At 51.7% G+C, this 8419-nt stretch overlaps 1 long non-coding RNA gene across 1 annotated transcript; it reads right to left on the bottom strand.

Annotated features, from left to right (window-relative positions):
- Positions 1-244: 244 nt before the first annotated feature.
- LOC128778266 (uncharacterized) lies at positions 245-7212 on the bottom strand. The gene is made up of 2 exons (XR_008423750.1): positions 6760-7212; positions 245-1005 (listed from the first exon to the last, which is right to left on the bottom strand). It is a non-coding gene; the product is annotated as an uncharacterized LOC128778266 (long non-coding RNA).
- Between the last annotated feature and the right edge of the window lie 1207 nt (positions 7213-8419).

Raw genomic sequence — 8419 nt, 5'->3', positions numbered from 1 at the left:
CAAACCACGAGATCATGACCTGAGCCCAAGTCAGACGCTTAACCGACTGAGCCACCCAGGCACCCCGAGACGTGTACTTCAAGAGTTTAAGCGAAATAAATTCTAGATGACTCTATTACCCAAATGTTTGTTACAACCACATAAATGTCCTAGAAAATAACAGGTGGACACTTATATAATCTTTGGATTGAAAAGTTATTTTAAAGATTCACACCAAAGGCAAAAAAACAAAGGAAAGGATTGATAGCTTTGGCTAACAAATTATAATTTTTCTCTTTACCTATGAAACATCCAAATAAAATTGAAAGTCAAATCATAAAGTAGGAGAAATATTTTCAACATATCTGGCCAACAAAAGATTGTCATTTTTACTAGCATTCTTACGATGTGGCAATAACTCCTGTCAAAAAATCAGCAAAGGACAAGGAAAAGCAATTCACAATAAGATAGGCAATACTCAAACAATAAAATGTAGTGGTTGCCAATAATAAGAAACGGTAATTGCGACATCAGTGAGATGCCTTATATTTTAAGTATCCCACGGATTGAAGATGAAAAGTAAATCATACCCAGGGTTAGGTTATAGGGAAGTAGATATTCCCACGTTGCTGGGGAAGTTGTAAATTGTTTCAGTGTTTTTGGAGAGCCGTTTGGCAGCAGAAGTCTAAAGCCTTAGATCTTTGCATATTTTTTGACTTAACTTTCCTCTTTAAGGAATTTCTTCTATAGAAATTGTGAGATGAGCAAAAAGAGCTTCAAGGATTGCATGATAGTGCTGTTAATAACTGGGAAATTTTGCATACAATTAACATGTTTATTAATAAGGGAACGATGGAGGCGCCTGGGTGGCTCAGTCAGTTAAGCTTCCAACTCCTTGATATCTGCTCAGGTCATGATCCTGGGGTCATGGGATCGAACCCCGCGGTGGGCTCTGTGCTGAGTGTGGAGCCTGCTTGGGATTCTCTCTCTCCCTTCCTCTGCCACTCTTCTTCATTTGTGCTCTCTCTAAAATAAAAAAAAAGGGGGGGGGGAGGTGAATAAATTGTGGATCATCCAATCAACGGAATACTGTTCCATTCTTAGAATTGCTGATAAAAATACATGGTAGCAATTCAGAAAACGGCAAAACGTGGTATGAACCCTGGGTAGCAATTGGCCTAGAGGCCACCACTCAGCTGAGGGAGCCTCAGGGCCACAGGAGCTGAGCAGGGTGACCGCCCATCTCCCTGTCAGACCTTCGGTGATCCCGCCATGCTTCCCAGCCCTCCCTCCCAGCCTTCCGGGCCTTCCTTCTGCTTCCAGACTTTCACTGGGGCCTGTAGCACCAGTAAAACCCCTCAGCTGGCCCGATCCTGCCCACCCCCCTCTTCTCTCTCCTTCCCTCCCTGCCCCCTGTCGCTCGCACAACACACACTCCCGCCTCCACTCACCCACCCACACACCAACCCTCTCTTGCACACCTCACACTCACCCACCCACATTCACATACTCAACACTCCCAGAACCTCACGCCCACAAACACATTCACGCTCACACGCAGGGACACTCAGCTACCCATATATTCAAACGCACTCGCACACTAACATGCACACGCACTTTCGTGCCCGCACTCAGCACATCCTTACACCACCCATACACACGCACATCACTCCCACCCACATAGTTGCACACTCACACTCACCCCCCCACATATTCGCACATGCTCACACTAATGCCCTTTCACATACGCTCCTGCACTCACGCTGGACACAGGCACTCACGTGCACACTCACGCACCTCCCAGCCCCCGTTCTGTTCTATCTGAGATCAGGGGCTGCTGCTCTGAGCAGTTGCTTCCTCTTCTCCCTGCACTGGAGCCGGGATGCCCCTGAGGACACGCTCCTACTTTTCCACACTTCCACCGGGTTCCCGGGGGGCCAGGGATGGGATGGATCTGTAGATTCCCAGCAGGTGCCCCCCTCTCCTTGAGATTCTGTCATCTGGCTACACTGCCGTCTCTCCCACCTCACGGCTGCCATCTGCCACTCCCCTGGATGCCCCCTAATTCACAGAAGACGGGACCTCACGTGGGGGGACTTGGAGGCTCGCGGGAGTGGCTCACCCAGGCCCTGAGCGTCACCACCCCCCACCTCCCTTCTCTTCCTCTGCCCCTCAGCCGCCTGACCCCACTGCACTGTAGGGACCCTGTTGTCCTCAGACACTGCTGCCTTGCAATCCTCCCGTGGTTCTCTAGGTTTTCTGTCCAGTTCTGAGAACACAGTTTCCTCCTAGCTGTCTTTTCTCAAGCCCGACTTCTTTCCTCGCAGCTGATGATCTCAGCTCATTCTTCGTGGAGTAAAAGAGGTCTCTAGGGGCAAAGCACACATTCCCACCACCAAACCTACCACCTTCCCTCATCGTAGACACCTTCTCGCTCCTGCCACACAGTAGATGTCCTTCTCCCCACCACGGCCGCCTTGCCTTTTGGGCTCTGGATCCCCTCTGGCTTTCTCGGGAGTCTTGCTTATTTGATTTTTCCTCCATTCAACATCATTGACGTCTTCCTTTTTGGCCGATCCACCCACAGCATGGTGGGGCAGGGGGCCACCAACTGTGACCCATGGGCCAAATCTGGCCTGCCAACCTCTGGAGTGCAGACCACCGCCATTTTTGCCCTGGACCCCTGCGGTGGCCGGGCACATCTGCCTGGCCTCTCCCCAGCCCCAGGTCATTGCCCACAGCTTCTCCAAAGATCGATTGAGCTCTTACTGTGTGCCAGGTGCTGGGGATAAAAAGTGAGGACGGTAGACCCGTCTCTGCTTCCGCCCAGCATCCAATGGGGTGAGAGAGAAAGCAAACCGACAAAAGGTGATAAATGCTCTGAGCAACATGTGCTGAAACAGACATCTGCAGAGTGTGGTCTTGAAGGGTATTTCTAAGTAAGTGACATTTACGCTGAAACTTCGACGTGGCAAGGCCTTGCGGGCCCTGGTGAGGAACTTTGGGCTGGATGGCAGACTCTCTGGAGGGTTTTAAGCAGAGGGATTCTATAATTTGGTTAATGTTTCGAGAAAGTCCCTGCAGCTGCTGTGTGGATGATGGAGGAGGTGGGGGGAGGTCAGGAGAGGTGGGAAGCACTGATTGGCCAGGCCGGGTGCACAGCTCGCAGCCAAGGGAATGAGACCAGCTGGCAGGATCCACAGGGGTGGAACTGGGTAGGATTTTTTCCCCCCGAGGAAAATTGAGGTGCTGTTTCCAAAAGAAGGGGAATGAAGCCTAGACCAGAAAAAATAATAACTGTCCGAAGTCAGCAACCAGAGTGGAATGGATCAAAGGGAATATCATGGACGTGAAAAGCATAAGGAAGTAAAGGGCCGTTTACACCTGGGACGTGTGGAGGCTCAGTAAAAGTTTATTGAATGAAGAGTTAACATAGGTAGAAAACAGGGAGGGCCGTGCACTCTGGAAGGAGAGATCTCTTTTCCCTGCTGCTGATTCAGGTGGAGATGGCAGAAGGCTTAGCAACATTCTATGCGGTTTCTTGAGGGTGATCAACCTTATAAAGGTCCACCAGGTCCAGTCTGAGGGAAGCCAATCTCGGCAGCTATCAGAAATAACTCCCTCTTGGACCCCTTCGCCCCGTCTGTCTTCCTCACCCACCGGGTAGTCATGTCTTTAAGTGGAGAGACATCTGGGGGTGCCTATGAAGAGGTGGGCACCGCTCTGGGCACCAGGGATACGAGAGTGGATTCGATCCCATCCCTGCCCTTGAGGAGCTAATGGTTCACCAAAGGAGGCAGAGACGTCAGCAAATTAGTACAGATTAACCCAGCCTGGCAGTGCAGGGGGGAGGGGTGGGGTCTGCCAGGGAAGGCTTTCTGGGGCAGGTCAGGTGGAAACTGTGAGGTTTGAATGGAGAGCAGGCGAATAGGCATGACCCAGGTGCAATGTGTGTGAGTGGATGTGCGTGGAGTGGGGGCGGGGGGACCATTCCAGTGGGGGAGGGAAGCTTGTATACAGTGGGCATGAATCCCAATCCGTAAACCCAAGCGAGCATGAAATGAGCTTATTTTCCTCACAACTTCATTTCTGTTTTGAGACCCCATTCCACTGGGGTGCTATCCCTTTCCCCCAAAGTCATGGCCAAGTGGCAGGGGCTGGTATCATGCCAAGATGTGGATGCGGGGTGGGCGTAGGACTCAGGAGCCGTCCACACAGTGACCCAGACTGGCCCTAGAGCATCTGTTACATGCTGACTGCTTGCACCCTATCTGCTTTTCGCCCTGTGACATCTTTCCAGTGAGTACGGAGGGGAGGGGAGGAGAGGTCCCAGGTAAGGGAGGGAAGTGCCAGGGGTCAGGGAGACTCAGTTAATATTTAAAACCTAAGTAAGAGCCTTCCACTTTTGTAAAGGTGGCTTACTCTGGCTGGGGCACAGAGTGCCCCAAAGTGCAGAGTGGGAGTGATGAGGGTGGGAATTGTAGGGGGACAACAGAGGGGCAGAATTGGGGTGGACCCACATATCCTCTCTCTTTTCTCTATGAAGGAGGAGTGGCCTGAGCCTGATAGGGTTACTGTTCTCTCTAGCAGAGGTGGGTGGGTTCTCGAAGGCCACCGGTGGGGGGGGGGGGGGGGTTCATAGTTTCACTCTTCCCAGATCCTGCAGTGAGAGGTCTAGGTGGTTTGGGGCTATTGCATGACTATTATGTTACTATAGAAACCAAGGGTAACAAGTGCCAATCACTTTGTTGGGGTCATGGAGTTAACAGAGGCCACATCTCAGCCCCCACCCAGAACACAACTCCCTTTTCCCTTGCAAACCAGTAGAGAATGATAAACAGCCCTTGCAGACTCACTGTCCTGATTTAATCTGATTTAACTGCTTAGCAGTAGTTGGGCAGTTTTGCAATTTATCAGTTTTGCAACTGCCACTCTGGGGAGGTGCTTAACAGGTGAATCAGGGCTTCGGTGTTTTCTATTTTATGTAAAGGAAGAAGGAAAAATAGCAAGGATTATTTAAAAAGAAATATTCAAAAGCTATCCTCAAGGTGGAGAATATATCCTCTCCAAACCAGCTCCTTGATGTACTTTTTTTGTTGTTGTTATTATTAGCCTAATGAGTCACCGAGGCCGGAATTAAGCTGCCTCAGGGCCTTTGCACCCACTGTTCCAGCTACCTAGAAAACCTTTCTTTTTCTGCTCCACCCAGAGACCATCTACTCCCCCTTCAAGATGCTCCTCAGGAGTTGCCTCCTCCCAGAAACTTCCCTTGATTCTCTCAGTCTAGATCAGGGTGCCCACATTGTCCTGGGTTTACCCTGGCCCCTCTCTTGTAACATCAACATCCATTTCTGCCCCATTCCCTGGTGGCAAGTTTGGTGAAGCAGAGAGCGTGCGGTGTTAGATAAACTTGCTCCCTGGACTGGGCTCTCCTTGGCCAACTCTCTAGACGGCCACCTTGCCTTGTCAGATCTCTTTTCCCACTCTCCAGCCCCTTCCTGCATTAAACAATAATAACGATATTTCCAGGATTCGTATGTTGAAATTCTGATCCCTTAGTGTGACTGCATTTGGAAATGGGCCTTCGGGGAGATAATTTAGGTTAAATGAGGTCATAAGGGGGAGCTCATCAAGTAGGACTGCCGTCCTCACAAGAAGAAGAGACACCTGAGATCACTCGCTCTGCGTGTGCACGGTGGTAAGGCCACACCAGGACACGATGCCAAGGCAGGAAGAGAGTCACCACCCACCCGCCCTGCCAGCACCCTAACTTTGGACTTGCAGCCTCCAGAACTGTGAGAGGATACGTTTCTGTTGTTTAAGCCCCCCAGTCTGTCGTATTGTATGGTGGCCCCAGCAGACTGGGACACAAGTGTATGGGAGTCACCCCCCGATGGCCACAGAGGAAGTTTTAGCAGTACTCCCATTCCTCTTCTATATTTGGGGATTTTTTTCCAATTAAAAAAAAATTATGGTAAAACACGCATTAACCATTTTTGAGTTGTACAGGTTTGTGGCATGAAGTACATCTTCATTGTGCAGCCATCATGACCATCCATCTCCTGAACATTTTTCATCTTCCCAGACAGAAACTCTGTGCCCGTTAAACTCTAACTGCCCCCTCCCTCGGCCCCCCGTAGCTTCCATTTGGCTTTCTCTCTCTATGAATTTGTTTTTTTTTTTTTAATTTTTTTTTAACGTTTATTTATTTTTGAGACAGAGAGAGACAGAGCATGAACAGGGGAGGGTCAGAGAGAGGGAGACACAGAATCCGAAACAGGCTCCAGGCTCTGAGATGTCAGCACAGAGCCCGACGCAGGGCTCGAACTCACGGACCGCAAGATCATGACCTGAGCCGAAGTCGGCCGCTTAACCGACTGAGCCACCCAGACGCCCCTTTCTCTCTATGAATTTGACTGCTCTAGAGACTGCATGTAAGTGGAATCGTATGGTAGTTGTCTTTTGTGACTGGCTTATTTCACTTAGCATAATGTCTTGAGGGTTCCTTTTTATTGCATTTCCCCCTACTTGTTTAATTTCAGTGTGCCTGACACACGGTTTTGTGTAGGGCTTAGACTGGGCCAGTCAGCTCAGTGGCCTGAGATGTGGACCAGAGTTAGGGGCCAGCTAGCACCCTCCTAGGACTGCAGGGTCTGGGGGAGAAACTTGTCAGGGTCCCAGCCCCAGTCCATCCCCACCAAAGCTTCAGCCCAACCACAGGCTCTGATGTAACCTCAGCCGGGCCGCAGTGTCACCCTAGCTTGTCCTCCTCAAGCTTACCTGGATCCACAAGGCCATTCGCAGGAGTCTGGATTCTCAGGTCATCTGGTGACATCTCAAGGATCTGCTAAAGGTGGGGTGAGGGCAGCAGGCTTAACCAGCGCTTGAACCTTGACGGCCTGTCTGGCAGTTTCTTTCTCTTCAAGTCTTTGCACCCTCTCCCAAGACCACTAGAGGACGACAGTGCTCCATCTTCTGCAAAGAAACTGCCAGACCCTCCCAAGGAGGAGCCCAGGGAGCCCTCTTCTCTGGACCTGGGGACTTGGGCCTTAAGGTGAGAATAGGGAAATGTTAGTCCCAACGGAATGGGGCCCTCACAAGATCATCCTGCTTCCTGACCCTCTGCCCAGGCAACTCCACTGCCCTGTGCCCTATCTGGGGCTCCGGAGTAAGCCTGCCTAGGGGTCACTACCCAGCAGAGTCCTGGGAACCTCTTGGGGGAAAAGAGGTTGGTTGTAGCAGAAGGAAAATGTCTCCTGGGGACCTCTGCCCGGGGCCCTGGTCTGCTTTTCCAGCACAACTGCCCTGAATCCTCTGTGTTGGGGCAGCTCCCTTCTGCAGACTGTGCTTGGGCCGGTCTCTGCTGGCCGACTGCTATCCACCCCCCAAGGCCCAGTTCTCGTGTGACCTCCTCAGGGAAGCCTTGTTCAGTAGCCTGGCCTCTGTTAAGAACAACTCCAACTGAACCCCTCCCAGGGTGGAAAGAAAGACTTGGCCAGGAGGGATGGCCCTGGAGTCAAATCTAGATGGCCCTGGGACTACCTGGGACCATCTCTCAGAGAGGGCAGAAACTGAAGGAAGATTAGAATTGCTCAGAATAATGGAGAGGGTTCTTTTTTTTTTTTTTTTTTTTTTTGAAGGTTGGGGGTGGGGGGAGGTGGCACCAGAAAAGGGAGAAGAGCGTTAGCTAGTAAGGGAGACCGGGGTGGATGGGGAAGGCCAGAGACATCGCACCGGGAAATTTCTTACATTTCTGTCCTGGGGTGGCAGGGGGCATCTTCTATGCCCCACCCCCTTCCTCCAATCCTCCCTTGTGGGGCAGATCCCCCTGGGGGGTATGGACGTGGGCATGGTCAGTGCTGAGGCTATGAGCGTGGCCAGGCTGCAGGCAGCTCCCCACTCAGCTTAGCTAGGGCAAGGCCTGGCCCTTCCCACGCCCCTCCTGGAATGTAGGGCTGCTCCTGGGAGTTGAGCAAAAGTGTGACTTTCCCTCTGGAGTCCGAGGTCAGTCAGCCTCCCAGGCCTGGGCCAGCATTCTTGATGGGGAGCCAAAACAAGCAAGGGGCGAGGGGCCGGGGCAAGCTCAGGGGCCTGGCAAGCCCCCGCCATCTGATTGCCCCTTGCTTTCATTCCTTGTGGGAAGGAGGTGTGCTAACGCCAGAAATTGCACCCTGGGGGCGGGGGATATAAATACCGCGGTTCTACTATTTGGTAGACCCTGTGCTGGTCACCTGTAGATGCTGCTGACAGTGTCGCGGGGCCACCTCCTGAGGCAGTACAGGACCTGAAGGAACACCCAGCCGGGGTGGGGGTGGGTAATGGGATGAGGAAGCGAAATGGCCTCTAACACTGGTAACAACAATAACCACCATTACTGAGCACCCCCTAAGTGCCAGTCACTTTCTGACTCAGTTGGTTCATCTTGACAAGCCACGAGGGG

The sequence above is a fragment of the Panthera pardus genome, unplaced genomic scaffold (assembly GCF_024362965.1).
Source record: "Panthera pardus isolate Hobbes unplaced genomic scaffold, ASM2436296v1 HiC_scaffold_2, whole genome shotgun sequence".
In the NCBI taxonomy this organism is placed as follows: Eukaryota; Metazoa; Chordata; class Mammalia; order Carnivora; family Felidae; genus Panthera; species Panthera pardus.
The sequence above is the reverse complement of the archived record's forward strand: the minus strand, read 5'-3'. Positions and strand labels throughout refer to the sequence as shown.